Source organism: Lissotriton helveticus, chromosome 1_1, assembly GCF_964261635.1.
Source record: "Lissotriton helveticus chromosome 1_1, aLisHel1.1, whole genome shotgun sequence".
Classification (NCBI taxonomy): Eukaryota; Metazoa; Chordata; class Amphibia; order Caudata; family Salamandridae; genus Lissotriton; species Lissotriton helveticus.
In genome coordinates, this window is record NC_136057.1 from 1,005,488,842 (window position 1) to 1,005,511,865 (window position 23,024).

General features: G+C 45.8%; 1 protein-coding gene across 1 annotated transcript in view; it reads right to left on the reverse strand.

The window, feature by feature from the left end:
- The window catches only part of STRIP2 (striatin interacting protein 2), a 189,267-nt gene extending 168,189 nt beyond the window's left edge, over positions 1–21,078 (reverse strand). Inside the window, exon 1 of the mRNA XM_078677640.1 lies at positions 20,940–21,078. The gene's annotated coding sequence lies outside the window, so the exon portion shown is untranslated. The remainder of the gene's footprint in view (positions 1–20,939) is intronic.
- Positions 21,079–23,024: the final 1,946 nt, after the last annotated feature.

Here is a 23,024-nt window from a genome sequence, read left to right on the forward strand (position 1 = left end):
TTGCTGCACGCCTTGGTGTCTGTTCTGTTTCTATTTGTGGTGTGCCAAAGGCCTTTGTGGGGTTGCTTTGGTATGCCTCATGAGTGATGACTGGGTCGAGGACGAGGGACGTAGAGGTAATGCTATGATTACGTACGGTAATCCCCATTACTCTTAGTCCTACTCGTCCTCGACCCAGTCATACGACCCGCCCGCCCTCCCTTTCCAGGCCTTTGGTGCTTGGTACATCAGGATTTGCTTCTGGTGGTGAGGTGTATTATAGCACCTGACAGGAGGGTGGGTGGAGTCAGAAAGCGTTTCCTGTTTTGTTTCCTGTCGTGTGGAATACCTCATGAGTGATGACTGGGTCGAGGACGAGTAGGACTAAGAGTAATGGGGATTACCGTACGTAATCATAGCATTCCCCTACCTACTATATTGGCTTTTTATAGCGCTTTTCTGCCCCTCACGATCTCAGAGTGTTCGAGAAAACAGCAATGCTGGTTCCGTATGGTTGGTAGAGTGTGGATTTGTTTTTTTAGAGTGTCAGGGGCCTAGCCCCCCCCCTACTGCACGCACAGACCGTCACTGAGAGTGGTGTATGTGCCCTGTCGGTGTATTATCATGGAGGCTCTGGCTTACACCGAGTCGCGCTCAGATGGGAGTTTGCTAGACTGTGAAGCTTCAGCACCGCATCCAAGTGAACAGGATGTCCAATTTTATGTGACTGCAGTAATAAGGATAACCTAGTCAGAAAGCTTAGTGTTTTGTGTGCCATCTGCACAGATCTTCGCGTGTAACCTGGGTAAGATCCCGTCACAGTCAACACTGCTGCTAGCCTTATTCTGACGAAACGAGAAACATTGCGCTGCGATACACAAAGTTGGGTTTAAGATGTTCGCTAGAGGAATGGTAAATAATATTACAGTTTGCTATTTTTTTCTTTTGTGATTTAAACCTAAAAAAGTTTCTATCCACGATAGATCCAAAAGTGGTGGATGCACCATCTACAGCAAGGTTGTCAGTACACTTGTTCCTCCTTAAGGAGTTAACTGCCATGTTCATAAGGTATGTCCCCATTAATTCAACACCACATCTCGGACTACCATACTTCAGCCTGATACCGGACCATTATTAAAACACTAGAGATACTGGGGTATCCCTGTGTCCCTCAGAACCTGGGTATATGCAATATAATCTACACTGAGTTCTGTTGGGTAATACAATTGCTTAGCATACACAGGAATTATTCCCATGCGAATGCACGATAAATTAACGTACCGATGTTTGTCACTTGTTTTAACATTGAATGAGAGTCAAAACACACCACAAGAAAATCTTTTTCAATATATAAATATACATTTTTCATGTTGTTTATGAATATTCATTCATATTGTACATAGCTGTCACATATATAAAACAACATGAAATAAGTGAGACATGTGACAAAGCGCAACACTGTTTTATACAAAATCACAGATATAATTCATCAAAATATGTGTCTCTTTTGCTTTCTCGCCCTAAGTGCGCCGGGTCAGCCGAGACATGGGTCCCTTGCTCACTGTGCAACTGGATTCAAGATAGCCTGGACGATGAGGGATGAAATACGGAAACCGGTCCCAGGATGCTTGCTTCTGTTCCAGGGAGGACCTGGCTTAGCAGTTCGGGCTGGACTGTTGCCACGAGGAACAGGGTCAAGACTGATTTGCAAATGACTGGGTCTAAACTGGGGTGGCATTTTGAGAAAAACAACAATGGATTTAACTCAGATCTCCGGGGGGGGGGGTGAACGTTTTGATTTGTTCTGCAATCTGTCCATCATTTGTGTCTTTTGCATTATGCTCAACATTCACCCATTTCACTCAGCACTTGTATCATTGTTATTGCAGGCTAAATACAATTTCTTTCATTCGACTAAATGGATATACATTGCTTCCTGAAAAGTATCTTAGTATCTTCTCGTGTGATTATGATTGGTTTCATGTAGATATTCTCAAGGCACAGCATCGTTACCTACCTCTGTCTTGAAAAGTAAACCGCTTTTGCCTCTTGTGATTGATCTATAATCTTCGGTTCGGATACAAGTCCCTGTGTCTGGTTTTTAAAGCGATACATGAGTTAGGGCCAGTCCCTTTGCAGGAAAGGTTCTCTAGGTATCAACCCTCCAGGCAACTGCGATCATCTAGTGCCTCACTACTCACGGTGCCCAGGTTCAAACGGGCCAGGTTGGGAGGTAGAGCATTTAGCGTAGCTGGCGCTCGGCTGTGGAATGGACTTCCCCAGAGCCTTAGACAGATCAGCGCCCTGCTGGAATTTCGCAGGAACCTGAAGACCTGGCTTTTCCCCAAAACCTAGTAGGAATCCTTTATACAGGTAAGGGCTGATGTAACCTATTTAATCGTGACTCAGTTTTTAGTCGAAAGCGCCAGGATACCCGTGGGGTGACAGTAAGCGCTATATAAGTTTTAAAATCAATCAATCAATCAATCAATCATATGATGGATGAATCTAGCACCTAGAGCAAATCGTTTGGGTGTCACTGTCCTTTGTTATTGTAACTCTTCTGCTTCTCTTTGGGAATACAATTTTGCTTCATTCATTTTGACTTCGTTGGGGAGAGGGATGGCGTCGTGGGCTAGCAAAGTCAATGAAGTATAGTTTAAATAATTACACACATTGGCAAATCCAATATGTCCTGTCTTTGCAAGAGCTATTTGCTTTGCCAATGTGCTTTAACCATTGCACATCTGCATGGCTGCTCTTCAGCAATGCTAAAAGTTAGTCGAGTACAGAGGAATGGAATATCATGAGGTGGCGTAGTGTGTTGTAGAGTGAAGGGGGATAGAATGGAATAAGATAGAGCGGAGTGTCATGGAGTGGCATAGAGTGGAGTAGACAATAGTAAAGTGAATCGGCAAGGAGTAGAGTGTCAGAGAAAAGAGGGATAGAGTGGAGCAAAGTGGAGTGGAGTAAAGTGCCAGAGTGGTGTAGGGAGAAGTGCTGTAGAGTGATGTAAAGTGGCATGTAGTAGAGTGGAGTGGCACAGGGTGTCGTAGAGCGGACTGGCATGTCAGAGTGGAGTAGTGTTCAGCGTCAGCTGGCACAGATCGGGGTGTGGCGGGCAGCCATGAGAGGGGATAAAGAAGAAAAAAACCATACCTCCTCACCGATTTTCCCTCTCTCTGCATCGTTTCCGGAACAGAGTTCAAGTTCAAGTTCCAGAATTTATATAGCGCACTACTCACCCAGAGGGTCTCAAGGCGCTTGGGGAAGGGGTTCATTATTTATCGAATAGCCAGGTTTTAAGTTCTTTTCTGAAGGAGATGTGGTTCTGTGTAAGGCGGAGGTGGGTGGGGATTGAGTTCCAGGTCTTGGCCGCCAAGTAGGAGAAGGATCTACCTCCCATGGTGGATCTTTGGATGCGCGGGATTGCGGCGAGGCCTTGATCGGAGGATCTTAATTGGCGGGTGGGTGTGTAGAAGGATAGTCGAGTGTTGAGGCATTCGGGCCCTAGCTTGTAGAGGGCCTTGTGTGCGTGGGTGAGGAGACAGAATATTATTCTCTTGTTGATGGGGAGCCAGTGGAGGTCTTTCAGGTGGCCGGTAATGTGATTTTGGCGAGGGATGTCCAAAATGAGTCTCGCTGATGCGTTTTGGATACGTTGGAGTTTTTTCAGTAATTTGGCTGTAATTCCGGCGTAGAGGGCGTTTCCGTAGTCCAGTCGACTCGTGACTAGTGCGTGGGTGACAGTTTTTCTTGTTTCGGAGGGGATCTAACGGAAGATTTTTTTGAGCATACGAAGTACGTTGAAGCAGGAGGATGAGACGGCGTTGACTTGTCTGGTCATTGAGAGTGAGGAATCTAGGATGAAGCCCAGGTTGCGTGCGTGATCTGTGGGTGTGGGTGCTGTGCCCAGAGCCGAAGGCCACCATGAGTCGTCCCAGGCAGAGGGGGATGATCCTAGGATGAGCACCTCCGTTTTGTCTGTGTTAAGTTTTAGGCGCTGGTTTCCATCCAATCGGCAACTTCTTTCATACCTTCGTGAAGATTGGTTTTGGCGGAGTTAGGGTCTTTGGTGAGGGAAAGGATCAGCTGGGTATCGTCAGCGTAGGAGATGATGTTCGGATGTCGTCTGTGGCTGCGATGAGGGCGGTTTCGGTGCTGTGTTTGGCTCGAAAGCCGTTCTGTGAGGGATCGAGGGAGTTGTCTTCGAGGAAGGCGGCGAGTTGGCTATTGACAGCTTTCTCAATGACTTTTGCCGGGAAAGGGAGGAGGGATATTGGGCGGTACTTTTTGAGTTCGGAGGGGTCTGCTGTGGGTTTCTTCAGGAGGGCGCTGACTTCGGCATGTTTCCAGCTTTCTGGGAAGGTAGCAGAGTTGAAGGAACAGTTGATAATATCACGGAGGTGGGGTGCGATGATGGAGTCTGCTTTGTTAAAGATGTAGTGGGGACATGGGTCGGTTGGCGAGCCAGAATGGATGGACATCATAATGCGGATGGTGTCTTCGGTGGTGATTGGGTTCCAGGCGTTGAGATTGTTGGAGGGCGGTATAGGTTCTGAGGGGGGTGGGTAGGATTGTTCGTTGGTATTGTTTTCGAAGCTGTTATGTATGTCGGCAATTTTGTTGTAGAAGAAGGAGGATAACGAGTCGCAGAGGTCTTGGGAGGGGGTGATGTCGTTTGAGGCTGCGTTGGGTTGGTGAATTCTTTGACGATATTGAATAGTTCCTTGCTGTTATGGGCATTGTAGTCGAGTCGACTCTTGAAAGCTGATTTCTTGGTGGATCAAATCAGCTGGTGGTGTTTGCGGGTGGCTTCCTGGGTGCCAGAGCACCCAGGAAGCACCCAGGCATTGCAGCATTGTGATTGGTAAGCAGCCAGGCCCCCTTGAGCCAATCACAGTGTTACAATGCACCGTTGTGATTGGTCTGAGCATCGCAGTTCGACGCTCAGCCAGGGAATGGGGACCTGGGCATGTTCCCCACCCAGTCCTGGGTGGAGGACATGCAAAGTGCACATGAATGTTTGGCCAGCCCCAGAGCAGGGAGTGCAAACCACTCCTTCCCTGCTCTGTCAGCAGACAAGCCCCAGCCTTCCCGCCTGCAAAGCTGCTGCAACAAGGAAAACATAAAATTATAATAATTTAAAGTTCTTATTTCCCTTTTCCTTTACTGAACTGGCTTAAAAGCAGTGGGGTGACGCTTCTCCGCCTTAGCAAAGGAGCCACCACTGGTAGTGTTGTAGAGTGGAGTAGCATAGAGTGTCAGAGTGGCTTAGTATGAAGTGGTATGTCGCAGGGTAGAGTGGTGACTCGCAATGTTGCAGGTCTCAAAGTGGAGTAGAAGAAAGTGGAGTAGAAGAAAGTGGAGGAAAAGAAAGTGGAGGAAAAGAAAGTGGAGTAGAAGAAAGTGGAGTAGAAGAAAGTGGAGTAGAAGAAAGTGGAGTAGAAGAAAGTGGAGTAGAAGAAAGTGGAGTAGAAGAAAGTGGAGTAGAAGAAAGTGGAGTAGAAGAAAGTGGAGTAGAAGAAAGTGGAGTAGAAGAAAGTGGAGTAGAAGAAAGTGGAGTAGAAGAAAGTGGAGTAGAAGAAAGTGGATTGTAGTATCAAGAGGGGTACAGTGTCATGGAGTGGAATAAAGTGGGGGGAATAAAGTGGAGTGTCAGAGGCAGCAGTGTTGGAGTGGAGTAAAGTGTTGTAGTGTGTCACATAGTAAAGTGGAGTAAGGTGTTGGAGTGGTGTAGCATTGAATGTAGTAGAGTGCTGTAGAGTAGAGCGGCGGTGAGTGAAGTGTCAGAGTGGCCTAAAATGAAGTGGCGTAGAGTGTGAGTGTATCTTGGAGAGGTGCACTGTGGTGTGGTCTGGAGTGGCATAGAGTGAAGTGACCTGTTGTAGAGAGAAGTAGGATAGAATGGAGTAGGATAGAGTGAAGTATCGTAGAGTTGAGTGGGATGGGGTGGAGAGGGATGGGGTGGAGTGGGGTGGGGTGGAGTGGGGTGGTGTGGGGTGGGGTGGGGTGGGATAGAGTGGCGTGGGATAGAGTGGCGTGGAGTAAAGGGGCATAGCGTGGAGTAGAACGTCAGAGTGAAGGGGAGTAGAGTGTAGAGTAGAATGCTGTGGAGTGTTAGAGTGGGGTAGGGTGTCAGAGTGGAATGTCAGAGCGGTGCAGGGTAGAGTGTTGTAGAGTGGAGTAAAGTGTACTGTAGTAGAGAGGAGTGTCAGAGTGTCGTGGAGTAGTGTTGTTGTAGAGTGAAGTTGTATAGAGTGAATTTGAGTGTCAGAGTGAAGTGGGGTAGAGTAGAGTGGCGGAGAGTAGAGTGGCATAGATTGGAGTAGTGTAGTGTGGACTGTCCTAGAGTGGAGTAAAATGGCTTGGAGTGTAGTAGAATGGAGTGGCATAGAGGGTCGTGGAGTGTCTTAGAGTAAAGTGTCAGAGTGGAGTGGTGTAGGGAAGAGTGTTGTAGTGTGGAGTGATGTACAGCAGAGTGGAGTGATGTAGGGTGGAGTAAAGTTGAGTGTCATGGAGTGGCGTGGAGCATAGTGTTGTAGAGTGGAGCAGAGTGTTGTAGAGTGAATTGGGATAAAATGGAGTGGGATAGAATAGAATGTTAGAATGAAGTATTGTTATGAGCCCCAATGTACCCCAATATAGGCCTAGTGGGAGAGGTGTGGCGCCGCGGCCAGGGCGCCTGACGCTGGAATCTGGGGACCACGGTTCGATCCCCGGCTCCGGCGGCAGGTTAGCCCAGCACCATGTGACTCTGGGCAATAGCTCGCTTAATCTTCCCGACGGCCCCCCAGCGCCTAGAGACCCTTACGGGTGATTGTGCGCTTTACAAATGTGGACTTTACTTTTAGTTAGTTGCACGACCTTTTACCTAAATTTGTCCTACCTTGCTCTACATAACGGCTCTGGCGCTGACCTTTTACCTTGTTAGGTGCCGAATTAATGTTATGTGGTTTTCTTCGAAAACTAGCCTAATTTATTATGCATGAGGATTCTTAGTATCACAGCAGGATTACCATCATCTGCATAATAACGCTGTACAAGGGGGCGTGGCTATGGCGCATTGCGCAATGGCTGTCTGCTAAAGAGCTTCACAGGCCAGGCTGCAACATCGGGCAAGTAACATCTTCAAAGCCCACTCTGAGTTCGAGACAAATATATGCCCTGACTGCCAGACTTCTTCTGACTCAGACAATGTATTTTGCGACTGTGGATTTTGCGTAGAACCCCCCCAGCTGAGGAGAGGCACGGATCGGCGGAGCTGCAGAGAAAATGGCCACCGCCATTTAACTTGAAGCTGCGGAGACCACAAGGCTGCTGCTGTATCACCGGCTGTGAGCGAGGAGCCCTGTGGGGCGGCAAAGCTGTTGTGAGGCAGATTGCAGGCGTTGATTGATCAGTGCAGGCTGCGAGGCAGGGATTGCCGTCTACTGAGGACCGGAGGAGCAGGCAGCTGTTGACCAAGGAGCGGCAGAGAGGTGCAGCTGCAGAGAACCATTGGAGCTGTGGATTTACCCTTCCAGAGGCCTGACGCGGACAAGGTAGGAGCGGTGGGACCTTCTTCGGCTGGCACTGCGCTGGGCATTGCGGCGCGGCCCGGGCCTTATAACTGGGCTGTGGGACCTGTGGCTAGCGCCGTGCTTGCTTGTGCCTGGACATGTTTTTTTTTTTGGGCCTAGCCGGCTACCTTCAATGGTGGTACTCCCCTCTTACATTGCTGCTGTGGGTTTGGTGAGGCATGTGGAGGGCTACACGCATCGCCTGACTGCCCCCCTATGTAGTGCACGCATGGGGCTGTTTGGTGGGGTGTGCGGGCTGTCCGGCTCAACCTTATCTTTGCATGGCAAATGAGTCCGGGCCCTCTCACGTGGCGCTTACTTCTGGCTGGCAATCACACTGCTTATAAATGCCCCCCCCCCCTTTCTGGGGTACACTGCTATCTGGCCAAAATGTACTCTGGTCCTGATGCTGAGACTGACCTCCCTTATTTGATTGACCGGGGGTATATCAGGTGTTGCCTGAAACAGTCTGATTGGGGCAGAAACACCTGCTCTCCTGAATTTCCTCTATAAGAGGGTAAGATATCCTGAGCCAGCCCCCTGCCTGTCAGCTGGATGTTGCTTGGCTTGCCCATCTGCTCACACCACTGACTCTTATATCGCCAATAAAGCAAACTGCAGCTGCAGATTGGTGCAGCAATGGGGATCTGCGAATATGGGCAAAACAGACCCCAAACAGCCCAAAATCCCCTTTGAGAGCAAGAGGCACACACGCAAGGCGGAAACGCATATGGAGACGGGAGCCATTCAGGGTGCCCCAGACAATATAGATGACCCGGAGGAGGACATGTGGTTCATATTGCTTGAGATGCGTACTGGCTTAAAGACAATCAACAGTAAGATCGATGCCCTTGCAGCCAGCCTTGACGCAGTAAAAAAGAAGGTAGACGTGCACGAGACCAGGTTGGACTTCCTGGAAAACAGGTTGTCAGACACACACGATGCCACTGCTGAAGCGAGGACACAGATTCTGAACATGGAACGAGTGCTGTAGGTTATAAAATTGAAGAATGAAGATTTAGAGGCGCAGTCGCGCGGAAATAATATTTTTATTATTGGCCTTCCGGAATCAACAGCCATCTCGAAAATGGAGACCTACGTTGATAACCTCCTCCGTGAGCTGTTTGGTGCGGTGCTGTCTCCGGTTATGATCGTGGAGAGAGCGCACCGATCGATTGGTCCCTAACGTGCCCCTGGAGCACCGCTTCGCCGGATCATAGCACAACTTCTTAACTATTTGGACAGGGATGCTATACTCCGGGAAGCAAGAGCTAAAAGTCCTTTCGCCCATCAAGGCAACACCATGTCCTTTTTCCCAGACTACACCCAATCTGTGCAAGCTGCTCGCAGGGAATTTCAGATGGTAAAACAAATCTTGAAATCTGCCTCTGTTGGGTACGCCATGTTGTATCCTGCCAAACTGAAAATCACCCATGAAGATAAAACACACTTCTTTACGGACTCCAAATCGGCCCTGAAATTTGCGAAACACATCTGTCCATGCAAATCTGCCAAGACTGCCTCCCAGAACTTAACTTCATCACCGTCTCAGTGACCCTGATTGTTAGTCAAATCACACTGATGCCCACAGGTAGAGTTGAGATGACTGATCATTCTGGTTATCTCTTTTTTTGTTTAATTGCTCACTGTTGTCAACCTGAATCGCAGAGTATGATGTTGGGATACGGCCAAGGTTAGATATGGTGGGGTTTCTACTCACTTAGATTTGTCTTAAAGCAACTTAGAAGGGCTTTTTCACTGATTAATATCCTATAGGTGTTCTCAGAGTGGACTACGCTATCAATGCAGTCTGGCACCCTGCTACTCGGCGGGTGTTCGCTGTTATTCCTCCCCCCAGAGGGTGATCCCCTACCGGGTTGTAATTCTAAATATAGTTAGGGGTAATCACAGGGATGGAGAGGGGTTTGTTCTCTCGGCCTAATTGGGAGGTTGTGGTCGGAGGGGGGTGGGTAGGGGGCACCAGGCGTTTGAAACTAGCCAATGTAATTATACAGCCATGATAGAGAAAGTTTTTCCTGATTATATTGACACCATGCTCACATTTTGCACTGTTGCATCATGATATTCAGATGGTTACTGTACCTGTATATTATCATACCACAAGGGGCTATGGGTGAGAACTACAAACTAATAACGTGGAACATTAGAGGGTTGAACTCCCAGAAGAAATCCCGGCAGGTGCTTGCATATCTAAATCGTCACGGCACCCAAATCGCATTCCTACAAGAGAAGCACTTGACTAGGGCCTCAGCTGTAAACTTTGTGTGTAACTGGGCGGGGTTTGCGTTGGCCTCCCCTTACTCATCTTATGCCAAGGGGGTCAGTATACTGATCAAAAGGGGTCCAGTTTACGCCACACTGCACCCACACAGACTAGAAATGCAAGATGCACAATGGTTCAGGGTAAACTGGGCGAAACATTTATTACTCTCATCACTATGTATGGTCTCATAGCTGATGAATCGGAAATATTCCATCGCATGTACAGCGAACTCCGATAGTGGCCTGAGACGGCCATAGTGTTGGGGCTGGGGGGGACCTCAATACATACCTAAACCCTGCATTGGACAAGTCCAACCCACAGAATAATCGCACCCCGAGAGAAGCGCGGAGCGTTCACCAGGCTATTCTGGAATTTGGACTGGTAGATCTATGGAGAATGGATAATGGCTGGGGAGGGCACACACCACGTCTGCACACAATAGTTGGTCCCGACTGGACTACTGGTTGCTCAGCAAAATGCAGCGGAGTGGGTGACAGAGGTCACTAACCATCCACGAACGCTCTCAGACCACAACCCCGTACAGCTCGCCATATGTATGCCTACTCTCACCCGCCGCCCATTCACATGGCGATTCCACTCGGAAGCACTCCTTGATCCACTGTATAATGATGCTGTTCGTACGGCAATTGGAACCTACTTCCTGGAGAACAAGGGCACAGTTGATCATGCTGCCACATTGTGGGAAGCATTCAAAGTAACGATTCTGGGAGTCTGCATGAGCACTACCGCCGCTCTATTAAAAGATCTACGGACCCAACTTTGCCAGTTGGAAGCCACCCTAAAAAGCCTGGAGAGTGACTACATGAATAACCCTGATTAATGAATACAACTCAGCTCCGGACATGGAAAGAAGATACATCAACCGGCGACACGTGGCCAGGCGCTATGGAGAAGGGTGGGGGGGGAGACCGGGTCGCAAGTTAGCTGGGAAAATCAAAGCACGGGATGACCGCTACCACGTCAATAAAATAGTTGACGCACAGGGGAGGGAGCACTACACTCCACTCAACATATTTGAACAGTTTAGAGAATATTATGCTAGAATGTACACGTCTCGCGGGACAGGACCGGACTCCGCATCAGAGGAATATCTGGAAAATATTGCGTGCGCGTGGCTGGCTGACGGTCAAAGAGAGTATTTGAACCAACCAATAGACTTGGCGGATATCAAGGCCACAATATGTGCTCTGCCGAATGCCAAGGCTTTGGGTCCGGTCAGTCTAGCCGTGGAATTTTATAAGGCATATGTGGACCTCCTGGCTCCATATTTATTGGAAATGTATGCTGAGACGCATGATGCTGGTGTGCTGCCACTGTCCCTTTGCCTGGCTCTCATCATTACTCTTCTAAAAAAAAGATAAGGCCCCTGATTCCTGTGACTCTTATCGGCCCCTCTCTTTGATTATTACGGATGCAAAAATATTGGTCAAGATTCTGGCCACAAGACTCCAGCCATTAATGCCGTGCTTAGTCCTGCCTGATCAATCGTGTTTTACACCGGAACACTATCTCTCACAATTTGCGAGCTGTTTTCGCTATGATGCATGTTATCAACCCTAACTTACGCGCTGCGGCAGTCATGCTTGACGCAGCTAAAGCATTTGACTCTATAGAGTGCGATTACATGTTTCGCATTCTGCAGCATATGGGTTTTCCACAGTTGTTTCTGGGGTGGATCTAGATTTTATATGCGGACCCATCGGCCAGAATCAGAGTTGGGGGGCTGACTTCTGAGGCTTTCCCCATAGAGAGAGGTACCCGACAGGAATGTCCCTTATCGCCACTGCTCTTCGCCATCGCTATTGAGCCACTGGCATGTGCAATACGGCAGAGTCGCGGGTGCTTCGGGAGTACACCAGATTCGGGTTGATCTCAGGCCTCACCATCAATTGGGATAAATCACTCATTATTCCCCTGACAGCAATCACCACGGCACCTCCTCTGGAATATCCGATAATATGGACTGTAGACCCAGTTAAGTATTTGGGAATCAGGGTCCACCGGAACCCGGAGATAGTGGTTAGGGAGAACTATGGGCGGGCCTGCACCAAGCTAGACCGTCATGTAGACACATGGATAGCGCTGCCATTGTCCCTAGCGGATCGCATCGCTATTATCAAAATGGTGGTGCTGCCCCGCTTCTTGTACCTTTTTTCCGACATCCCAATAAAATTAACGCAAGGGTTCTTCACTACGTTACGGTCCTCTATACTTCGGCTGATCTGGGGAGGCGAGCAGGCTCAGGTGGCCTGGGATATCATTACCCTGGATTACACTAAGGGAGGATTTGGTGTGCCAGACCCCTTTATATATTATCTGAATGCGCAATATGCATATTATTGGGTAAACACACATGACTTCATAACCCATGTGGTGGTAGAGGACGGGGACGCCTCGCGGGTCCCCCTCCACATTATCATCACTCCTACGTGGCGCGACACTCCAAAAACAGAAATAAATAGGATTGACACTACGATAGCAGCTTGGCGTGCTATTGGGAAGCTTGCGAACAAACTTCCACTCTATGCCCCTGCCATGGCGATAGAATACCACGCGGCACTCTCGGTGACATGACAGAGGAAACCGGCCTGTGCTACTGTTCAGGGAGGCGGGACTGACCACTATGCAAGACCTATATCCAGGTGGCACTTTCCTGACCACTGCAGATCTACAGTACATTAATAATCCCACGTTGCTCTTCCGATTTGCCATACACCACCTGAGACATTCTATTAGAACGCACTATCCCACATACCCGGTTGAACCGCCAACACTTCAATCCCTTCAAATGTTAATAACTACCCCCACACGTAAAAAGTTGATTACGAGATTGTACAGGGCAATAAAGGACGAGAAGGTCGGTAAGCCTGACGGGAGTCTAGCAAGATGGAATGCTGTACTGCCCATACATATGACCCTGAAAGACTGGGAACATGTGTGTGGCCTCACTGGCAAACTTTCCCCCAACGGGAACCTCCGCATAATACATTTTAAATACATTCACCAAACGTACCACACGCACCCCCTTTGTTTATGTAAATTTGGTCTGAGGGACAATAGCAGATGTAAATGTTGTGGGCAGATGGAGACTGACTTTATACACCTTGCTTAGGAGTGTGGGAGGGTGGCGTGCTATTGGGAGCGGGTAGTGCACCATATAATAGAAATGTCCGGTTCGGATATTCAGTGCACATCTTTAGTTTGTCTTTTAAGCTACATCCCTCATGTAAAGGGTGTTCTGGGGAAATTCGTACGAATTGCTTTCCTCATGGCGAAGCGGGGAGATGCCAAAACGTGGGACAGTAGACGGGCACCAAGTGTTGCAAAGTGGATTAAAGATATGGTTTATTGTAAAGTGACGCTGGAACTTTGTGCGGAGGAACTGCTGATTTCCTCAAAGCCCAGAGACATGTGGGAGCTACTACGTACGTATCTGCAACAACGGATCAGTGCAGACACACAGAGTGCGGAGGACTGAACCCCGTATACACAAGAGTCTCATTCGACTTGTGGAACATTGGTTGTAGAAATCTGATTTGTCTTATTTCCTTTTTCAGTGGTGTTGACTGAACACATGTTATATCTGGCTGGGCTGATGCAACAATAGTCTGGAACGCAGTAATGGTATTTCTTATTTTTGAAATGCAATTAAAAAGATATATTTAAAAATCTACAAAAATAACGCTGTACAAAAGTCACCAAATTATATAGTCGCTTTTTATATTGCCTCCTTATTCATATAATCTGTGAGGAGCCTGTCCTCTAAGGATGAGGCCTCTGAAAGGTTAGTTCCTGGTGGGATGGCCCCCCATAGGGTGTATGAATAATTCTATCAATGCCATGTCATATTTTGACTGAAGTTCCACAAATGGGATCACCTCCCCTCTTTTCTAAAGATCTCACATTGTTGTGATGCCTATGAGGTCCCACTTGTTGGATACTTTGCTTGTGTGCAGTCCCCCAGTCTCTAACTTGCCCAGAGTGGCATATTTTGAGTCAATGTTTCATTCCACCCCAATCTTTTGTTCACTTTATGCCAGAGGGTTATTGTGTGCGCTGTTGGTTCTGTCAGCTTTTTCCCTTTTGGTTTCGTGTAAAGGGCTCTCAGGTATCCTCCCTCTCTCAATAAATGCCTATCCATCCTATAGGCTGGGTTATTCTGGGGTCTATGTACCCATTGGTTAACTACCATCAACTATGCTGGTCAGTAGTAACAAGAAATCGCGGTCAGTATGTTATCACTATATTTGCCCTTAGGTAATTTCGAGGTTATTTTCTCTAATTAATAACTATTGCCATGGTTGATTGACTCTAGTACCTCTTTAAATTTTACCGTGAATATATTAAAGTTGTTGAAAGACACATTTGGTTTGTTACCTACGCATTTATGTATCTGTAATTCGGGCAGACAGTAGGTCTCTGCCTTCTTTTTTCCCCATTCATACTCGTCTGCATTGGCAAACAAACTCTGAAGTTGCGTGGTATGCATTTTGATTGTATCAGTTTTTTATTTAAAAATATATATATACATATGGGAACCACTGGGGCCTATGATACGACTCTTTCTTCGGATTGCCTTGAAATGCACCTTTCCAGGTTGTGCATGGGAAAGAAACACATTGACACGTTTTGATTTCTGTTTCGGTGGAGGTGATGGCGTGCATCTAATGTAGTTGCATACCCATTGCTTTGCGTGCAGCAACCGCCCTTTTAAATGTATGCATGTCATTGATCTTGCTTTCTTTTTTTTATGGCATCACTTGTGTATTTTATTCTGTCTGACAAAAGTTGGTTCGTGAGTTTGCATGTTTAGAGGTAGTGAGTTGCTATTACAACAAGCATTGGCATAGCCAATAGGTCTCACTTTTGGGACCTTATTAGTATTTAGTTATGCAGCACAATATCCTTAGTGCAGGGCCGGTCCTAGAACTTCTGGGGCCCCGGGCGAAAGGGAAGATGTGAGGCCCTCAAATTTTCATGTAACAACCAGTCGCGGCCAGCATGACTCGCGGGTGGGGGTCTCGCGGTTTGAGGATAATTTAATTTAATTAAAAAAACGTACCTTCCCATGTCTTGCGTCGTCTCTGCTCCTGACTTGCTCTCCTGCTTTCCTGCCTCTGGCAGGAACCAGAAGAAGGCAGCCTCCCTCCCCTAAGCCAATCACAACGCTGCAATGGCAGCATTGTGATTGCTCGGAACGCCAACCAGCCAGGCCCCTATGGGCAAGCCATTTTCTCCATGTAGGGTGCATTGCCGCCTCCATGGAGAAAGGCCAGAGTGCGCATGACTGGTTTGGTTGGCCCAGGAGGGCCGACCAAACAGTTGGCACCCTAAGCAGTGGGCAAGGCACTCCTCCCATGCCCTAAAGCAGACCCGCCCCCCCCAAACCAAACACTTCTGCTTTCTCGCAGTGCGAGAAGCAGAAACATAAATTGGTAGTTTTAGCATATTGTGTTTCTGCTTCTCGCACTGTGAGAAAGCAATGGGGCGACGCTCCTCCGCCCTAGTGGAGGAGCTGCCCTTGGTAACATCACAAGAAGTGACATCACAGAAAGTGACATCACAGAAAGTGACATCGCAGGTCTATTGATCTTATTTGGCATTCCTGAAGAGACCTAACGTGGATATCAGTAACATGGACAAAAAGATAGATATACAAATGAAATAAGTCCAAATATTTCAAAACTGTATTAAATGGATTACATATGTCTCATTGGATGGAAAAGCTAGGTGCAGGTCTCACAAAGATGTAAATTATTTACTCCTCGTTAACGGATTGATCCCAGATGAATGCATGATACAATTTTCAGTTCCGCCTCATAAAGGGGGGCGATCCTATTGAGGGACGGGATCATTCAAAATATAAAATGACACAAGAGAAAACCTTTCACACCATGGATATAATTGCAAATTTCAAAAGGCTCCATTATCTTTCTGTGCCATTATTGTGCTACCTTAGGATGACATTAATAATTCGTACTTTGTTTTAACATAAATCCTCTCACCAGTAGCCCACACGCACATGCTAAGAGACATAGGACAATCTTTTTGTGTGCGGGCTCTTTACTCGCAAGAATTATGTTAAGTACAAAAACACAACACATCTAGTACAAAATTACAAGACACCATTGCAAACAAAGATTGTACATAAAAAAAGAAGACTTAGAACAACCGAGACCACTGTTAAATCACACACTGACTTGAAGGTATGCTTCAGATTAAGGGGTTTTCAAATCAACGTTTTTGATTTGGCGTTAGAACTGTAGGAAGTAGAAATGTCCGCCTTTAGCGCTGGTGGAGCCCTGTGCGACAATGTTGGTGCCCCCCAATGACTCGCTCTGCCACAGATTCCCTCACTACCACCCTTTAACAGTGCCCCTCAAGTCTCCATAACCACATTCTCACTCAGATGCATTTAATTTGATTTACAGCGCCACTGATACCAGTGTAGGGTGTCAGAGAACATTATATCACACATTACCCAGAGACAATCAATCATACGTGTGTAAATCACAATAGGTAATGTTACATAAGACAAAGGACTAGGAGTCACATGACAATCATACTGGTAGGCAGTATAGTTTAATAGTGATTGATCTGGAGAAACACAAACTCTGAATTTAGAACATAATACCATGGTTGGGGGTTCTCTTTAATAACCAGAATTCATTTCTGTCCAAATCGCCTCTTTTTGCAACATTACAATAATGAAAGACTGGAGAAAAAAACATAACGCTGTAATTTATACCTTGCAGTTTGCATGCAGCTCTTAGATGACAGTTAATAGCTCATTGTTCTGTATTAGGATTTTGACGTATACACTGTAAGTAACAATAGGATCTCTCTGACAAAAGCAGTAACCCACTGGCCTATTTACATTATGTGGACTTAGTGATCTGCATGGTACATGTTCTTTGCAGCAGGCACATTTACCCTCTGTGCTACCTTTCCACAAGTCAAAACTTCCTCTAAACAAAAACTCCATCTCACTCTAGGAAGAACATTAAACACCGGAGTTATGACATTTTTATTGCTGCCAAAAATTGCTGGAGGCCAGGAAGGAGGCAGTAAGTGCTCTTAGAAACATAATATACTCGCAAACATGACACCCCCACCCGAAGTCAGCAATCAGTGCGATCTCATCGGTCGCACCGCCCTAGAGCCTTCCTGCTCAAGGGTCCTGTGACCTTAATGACAGAGTCACTTTTGCTCTTAGGTGTGCTGCTACGTTGGCCTGCCCAAAAGACTTGAGGTGAGCTTCAATTGGGGTTGTAGTGGACAGGCCTTCAAGGTTAACCCACACTTGCCACCGCTATGGTCCACCTGCTTGTGCTCAGACACCATTCTTCTAAGGTCTTTCGGGGCCTTCTAAGGTCTAGCATGGAAATGTGCTCTCTCATGAGAGTGGTCTGGTGGACTGGTCATGAAGGCTGAACCTGGTTCCCCACTTCCAAATTCGGCCGCTCTGACCATAATGCCACATCCTCTCCCCCACTGAACACCATATTGCCCAACTAAGAGAAACTCGCACTGCCTTCAACTACGACCCATTTGCGCCCCGCTATAAATACCTGGAGGCGACTCAATTCAAATTAGGCACAAGACAAGAGCAATATGCTGCCAAAAAAAGTGACAACATCCTGAAAAAAGCAAGCACTCATGAGTAATTTAACATTAAGTATAAGCATGTGAAATGTATGCAGGAACAACATGGTTACCTTAATACTTTTGCGCTTATTATTCAGAAATCAATGAGTGCTTTTGCATGAAAAGTAAGGCCATGACTAAAGGGCCGGAAGGGACCAGTTTCAATGTTCATTGCTTATATCCTTACAAACCGTAAGCAATATGGTTTAAAAAGACCACATTTGTGAATACAGAGCAGCGGTATGCATTTTGTTTTCCACTCCACGCATCAAGCAGGTATTGCAGTACATCCAGGAATGGTGCACTTCCCCACCCGGGGAAAACAATGTTGTTCAGAGAAAGACAAGAAAACAAAAGTAGCGCTTCACTGGAAAACTCTGTAAAGTGGCACTTATGTGTTTTGGGTGTGAATAAAATCAATCTGGCCCCTTTTCAACCCACTCTGTCTTGCTTTAGTTATTTTTTACATTTTGAACCTTTTATTTCTCTCCATCCTAAGGCTGCACTTTGAAAGTGAAAAATGTCAGCAAAAAGACTACCTTTCCAGCAAAAGTGTTTTTATTTTTTGGATTCATTTCACAGGGGAACAAATAAAGTAAAGGAAAGAGGGAGTACTGGCTACAAGGCCCAGGGAAGGGGGCCCCCACACCTGGACCTTGCAGCTCACTATATATAGTGCTTAGAGGCCCCGGGAAAGGGGGCCCCCTCCCCACAACCTTCGAAGCAGCAGTGAGGCATTTCGTAAAACACTGCCCTAGCACCAGCAGTTCTACAGACATTTTAATTACACATTTATTTATTTAGAAGGTTTTATAGAGCGCGAACAAGATCCTTGCGGGTATCAGAGCGCTTTACAATGAACAGAGTTGAATATACATAAAGAATAGCAAGACACAATATATCGAACAAACATGAGCTAGATAAAATAAAACACATATGAAAAGTCGTACAGTACCAACGCCTGGGATCATAGTTGTTCCTGGAACCAAAGGAACGAGTCTTGGATGAAAAAGGTTCCGGACCTGGTAGAGTAGTCGGGTAAATTTTGCCATCAGAATCGCTTTTACTTCCTTTTTGAAAGATACAAAAGAAGAATTCAATCTGGTTTCAGGGGGAAGAGTATTCCAAATCCTGGGCGCCATCCCAGAGAAGGATCGTTTATATGTTTTTTTTTTATTGAATCTTTGAGGTTTCAGTAGGAGGTTATCAGCACCCCTAGAAGACCTTGAGCCACCAGAGATTGACAATTTCTGGGCGAGGTAAATGGGTGCCTTGTTGTGTAAGGACTTATGTGTTATGCAAGCAATTTTTAGCTGGATTCTTGCTTCAAACGGGAGCCAATTCAAGGATTTTAGGTCAGGGGAGATCTGGGAACTTCTTTTTGAGCCGGGGATGAGTCTTGCTGCAGCGTTTATTGATGCTCTAAGGGGGGCTGTAGTCACTTTTGGGAGGCCGCATAAAGAGACAATACCATAATCCACCCGGGGATAACTAGCGCTTGTACTGCCTGTTTGAAGTCGTCGACTGGCAAGAATGGCTTCAACTTCCTTAGAATGTTTAATTGGAAGTTTGCTCCCTTTGTAGCGTTGCTGACGTGTTTCTGCATGGAGAGATTGCTGTGCAGAGTTATTCCCGATGATGTTGCTGAGTCCACAATAGTTGGTTGCACGTTGAGTGCAGTGAGATGTTGGATTAAGTTTTGCATCATATGGATTTTAAGGGGGGGGCTATAAGGAAGAATTCGGTCTTTAGAGCGTTCAGTTTGAGATGATTCCCATAAAAAGAATGGGTGATGCAAAAGTTTAAAAAATGCCAGTTGATTTGGCTACTCCCTCCTCCCCTCACCCACCTCGCCTTACCTCTGTCCTGCTGGTCCTGGAAACAAAGGGGCCTTCTGTCACTGAACAACAAAATGCAGAAAGGGAATGGCCGGTACTTAACAGAGGTGCGGCTCCGCCCCTGACACTGTGAGCCATAATTGCTGGCCTGGCTGCTTGGTCTTCCCCACTCGGTTTGTCGTCCCCACCCCCCGCCCCCCACCCATCCCCACCGATCCCCAAGATAGACAACAGACGTCTTGTATGTGTATTAAGATTGTGTGAGGAGGGGGCCCTGGAGGAGCAGGTGGGCAAGCTGTGAAAGTGTGGTATTTCACAGTGAAGAGGGGCCCCATGTCTTTCAGCTGAGCACGAGGCCTGTGTAGCTGCCCACGCTGCTCATGCCTAGTGCCGGCCGTGCTTTTGTGCAACAACACCAACTGTTGCTTGGCTAAACACTTATAAGCCCCAAAAGCGAGACCAATTGGCTATGCCAATGCTTGTTTCAGCGCAGGTCTTGCTCAGGATTCTGGTGCTCCATTTTTTATTACACCAATAGTGAATAACAAACTATTTATTATTTGCTATTAATGTAATAAAAGTTGGGATATGAACGACCCTCCTCTACGTTCTAGGCACTGATTCTGACACTTGACTTCTGAAGTCAGGGGTGGTAAAGCTAGTGCAAGGGGTCAAAAGGGCAAGCCAGGGGTCACTGCTGCGACCCCTAGCGGTGATGCCAACAGAACCCACTTGCACTCTGCTGCTGACTTAGCATGTACTCCTGTTCTACCACCGTACGTCGACTTGATCAGCAGCAGGTACTGAAAAGAGCGTCAGTAGTCGCTGCTTAAACGTACTTGGCAGGCAGTCACTGCGCACACTTTTGTTATGATCTGGCTTGATAGTGCAGCTGTCGCCAGGCAATTACGTGATAATCACCAGAAGATGGGTTTTGGTTTAGCCCACACGTTGGGAGGCAGGAGTTCAAGTTTTGATTGGGCAGAATTTGCGTGTTTCCTCAAAAAAGTGCTTGCCTTAAACACTGCTGTGTTGTATATTTATCCAGCTTCCTGAGTTTGAAGTTTCAGGGTCACACACATGGCATTGAAATTCTATGAGAATATCTTGGGTAGATAGATAATTTATTGTCTACCATATATTGCAGTTTTATACCTTAAATTACACTTTGTTTTCTCTTGTAACCTGCACACTTGTCACTTTTTACTCTTGTGCGCTTTTTACTACCTCATGTATTTTTGGTTGCTCACAATTTTTACTACCTCATGTAGTTTTGTTTGCTCACAATTGTCACTGTACCGTATGTTACTTAACGTTTGCTTTTGTAATCTGTTCTTGTGTAATGTTTTCATCCTGTATCATTTCTGTTCCTATTGTAAAGCGCTCTGACAGCTTCGGGTAAAGACTGCGCTATATAAAATTGCATAAATAAATAAATAAATTGTGTTTTTCTCTGGCAAAAGCACAGATGGAAGGAGGGCAGTCATTAACTCACATGGATCTTTAGGCTTGACAGGGCAACTATCACCTGACCTTTTAACCTGCACCAATAGCATTCTATAGTTCTTTGCTTCCACACAAATACAGATCAATTCACAAGCTACTTACTTGAAATTCTTCACATTACCACACAACATTCCATTAAAGCCAGATCATTGTCAATGCCTGTTTTAATTCCTTGCATTGCATTACTTAAAGCTGCCGTCTAGAAGGTGTGGTGACTGCTGCTGTTGACGCCTCTGAAGTGAGCGAGCCGACACGCTAAACGTGTACACAGGGCCTTTGGCTGACAAAGGAAATGACGTATTACCTTTTAACCAAACTAAATAGCAGCACGAGATTTTCTCCTTTGTTGTACTCTTGCGCCACCTTATGGGATACATTATAATTGCACGTCTGGTTCAGTGATGTGCATGCAGTTCTCTTAAGAATACACGGGCAAGGAGTACGGAAGTAAATGATAGCTACCTGTCTCATCTGTGATGTGCAAAGGTTGCAGTGTCAGGCCATCCTGGACTGTCTCACTGTGCACCGGTTTAATGTGCTAAATATTCTGCATAAATCAAAAGTCAAAGTTCATTTCTCTGTGTTTTTTTATTCACTTCCAATCTTTATATAGCCGTGTTTGTTTTACGCTATTATTCTTGTTTCTTATTTCGTTTAATCAACAAAACTTCATTATCCATCATGCATTATAATTCTGTGTTCTGCACGTCAGTGGTTTGCACACAATTTGATGCAGTTTTTGTTGGAACAAACTTAGTTTCATAATTCAGTCCTAGACTGTAATTTGCTCAGGTTATATGTTACTATATTGATACAATCAGACTTTTCTTTAGGGAACAACATTTGTGATGTATTTTTTTTTAACTTTGTCTAATGGTATTTAAACATGCATTTCAAATCTCCACCGAAGTTTTTACAAACAAAGGTTGATCCACCACTACCTTGGAAAAGGTGGAAGGAATAGTTTAACCACGTACTTTTGGCATATAAGGCGATATGTCAACTGACATGAGAAAGAATATACTCCTTTACTACATAGGGCAAGATGTAGTTTGAAACGTTAGTGAATTTGACGAGGCAATAATGAAGTTAGAAAACTATTTTAAACCTAGCGTTAAACATCAAAAAGAAGAAAACTAAGTGTTACGAATGTTGAAATTACAGCTATGTTGCCTCGTTTAAGAATTGTCCTATAGTAGTAAAAGAATATTAGAACTATGCTAAAGTTGGGCACTTTGCCAGGGTTTGTAGGGACAACTTTAGTGTCAAGTTAGGATCTTCGGACAAGAATTTACATTAAAGGTCACCTGAAATAAAACTTTTATAAATGTAAGGGTATCATTGAGATGTCGATTTTAGAATAATCTGACAAACGATCCTTAAGCATTTTAGGGACACTCCATAATAAGATTCTGTAGAGAACATTTTACTTAAAGACCGACATGCCAATATGAAGTTGTAGATTTCTGGACAAAAGGGTGGATGTGTTAGGATTGCATGACCAGTGGGAGCTATGTATTATATTGAACCGATGTGCACATGCACATGTAGAAATAATCAAGGAGTCTTTTGATGCTGCAAAAAAAAAAAAAAACTCTTTTCCAATGAATTAGGTATATTTAAGAACTTATCACTCAGAATAAAATGAAGGGACCTAAACACAAGACAAAAACTGCGAGGAGTACCTATTAATGTAAGAAAAGAACAGTCATATGCTTGATCAACTTGTACTGTCTCATCACACTGCAGTTCTTTGTCTGTTCTCTTTTTTTCTTCGTTTGCTGCTCTGTTTGTTTGCCTGTGTGTAGTTTCGACACCATAGCTGATTACATTTAATTATTGGTGGTATTTGTTATTATGTTTTTATTTGGCATATAAAGCCTTAAAAAGAAAGTACCACAATACAATTAAAATATGAATTATACAGACACTGTGACTATAAACCAATATCAAACGCAATCAAATCCTGGTAAAAGAAGCAAAGGGAACTCTACCAGGCCATAAGCAGTACCAAATTTATCATCGACGAGGGGAAGTGATCACTTATACATAGGGTATACGTTTGAACATCCGCCTTGATTATCAAGAACCGGGAGTATTCACAATCATGGGTACATTTAAATATAGTTTTCCTCCCTCCCACCTCCCCCTAATTCCACAGTTGTATTGGGGGTACGACTTTCGCCA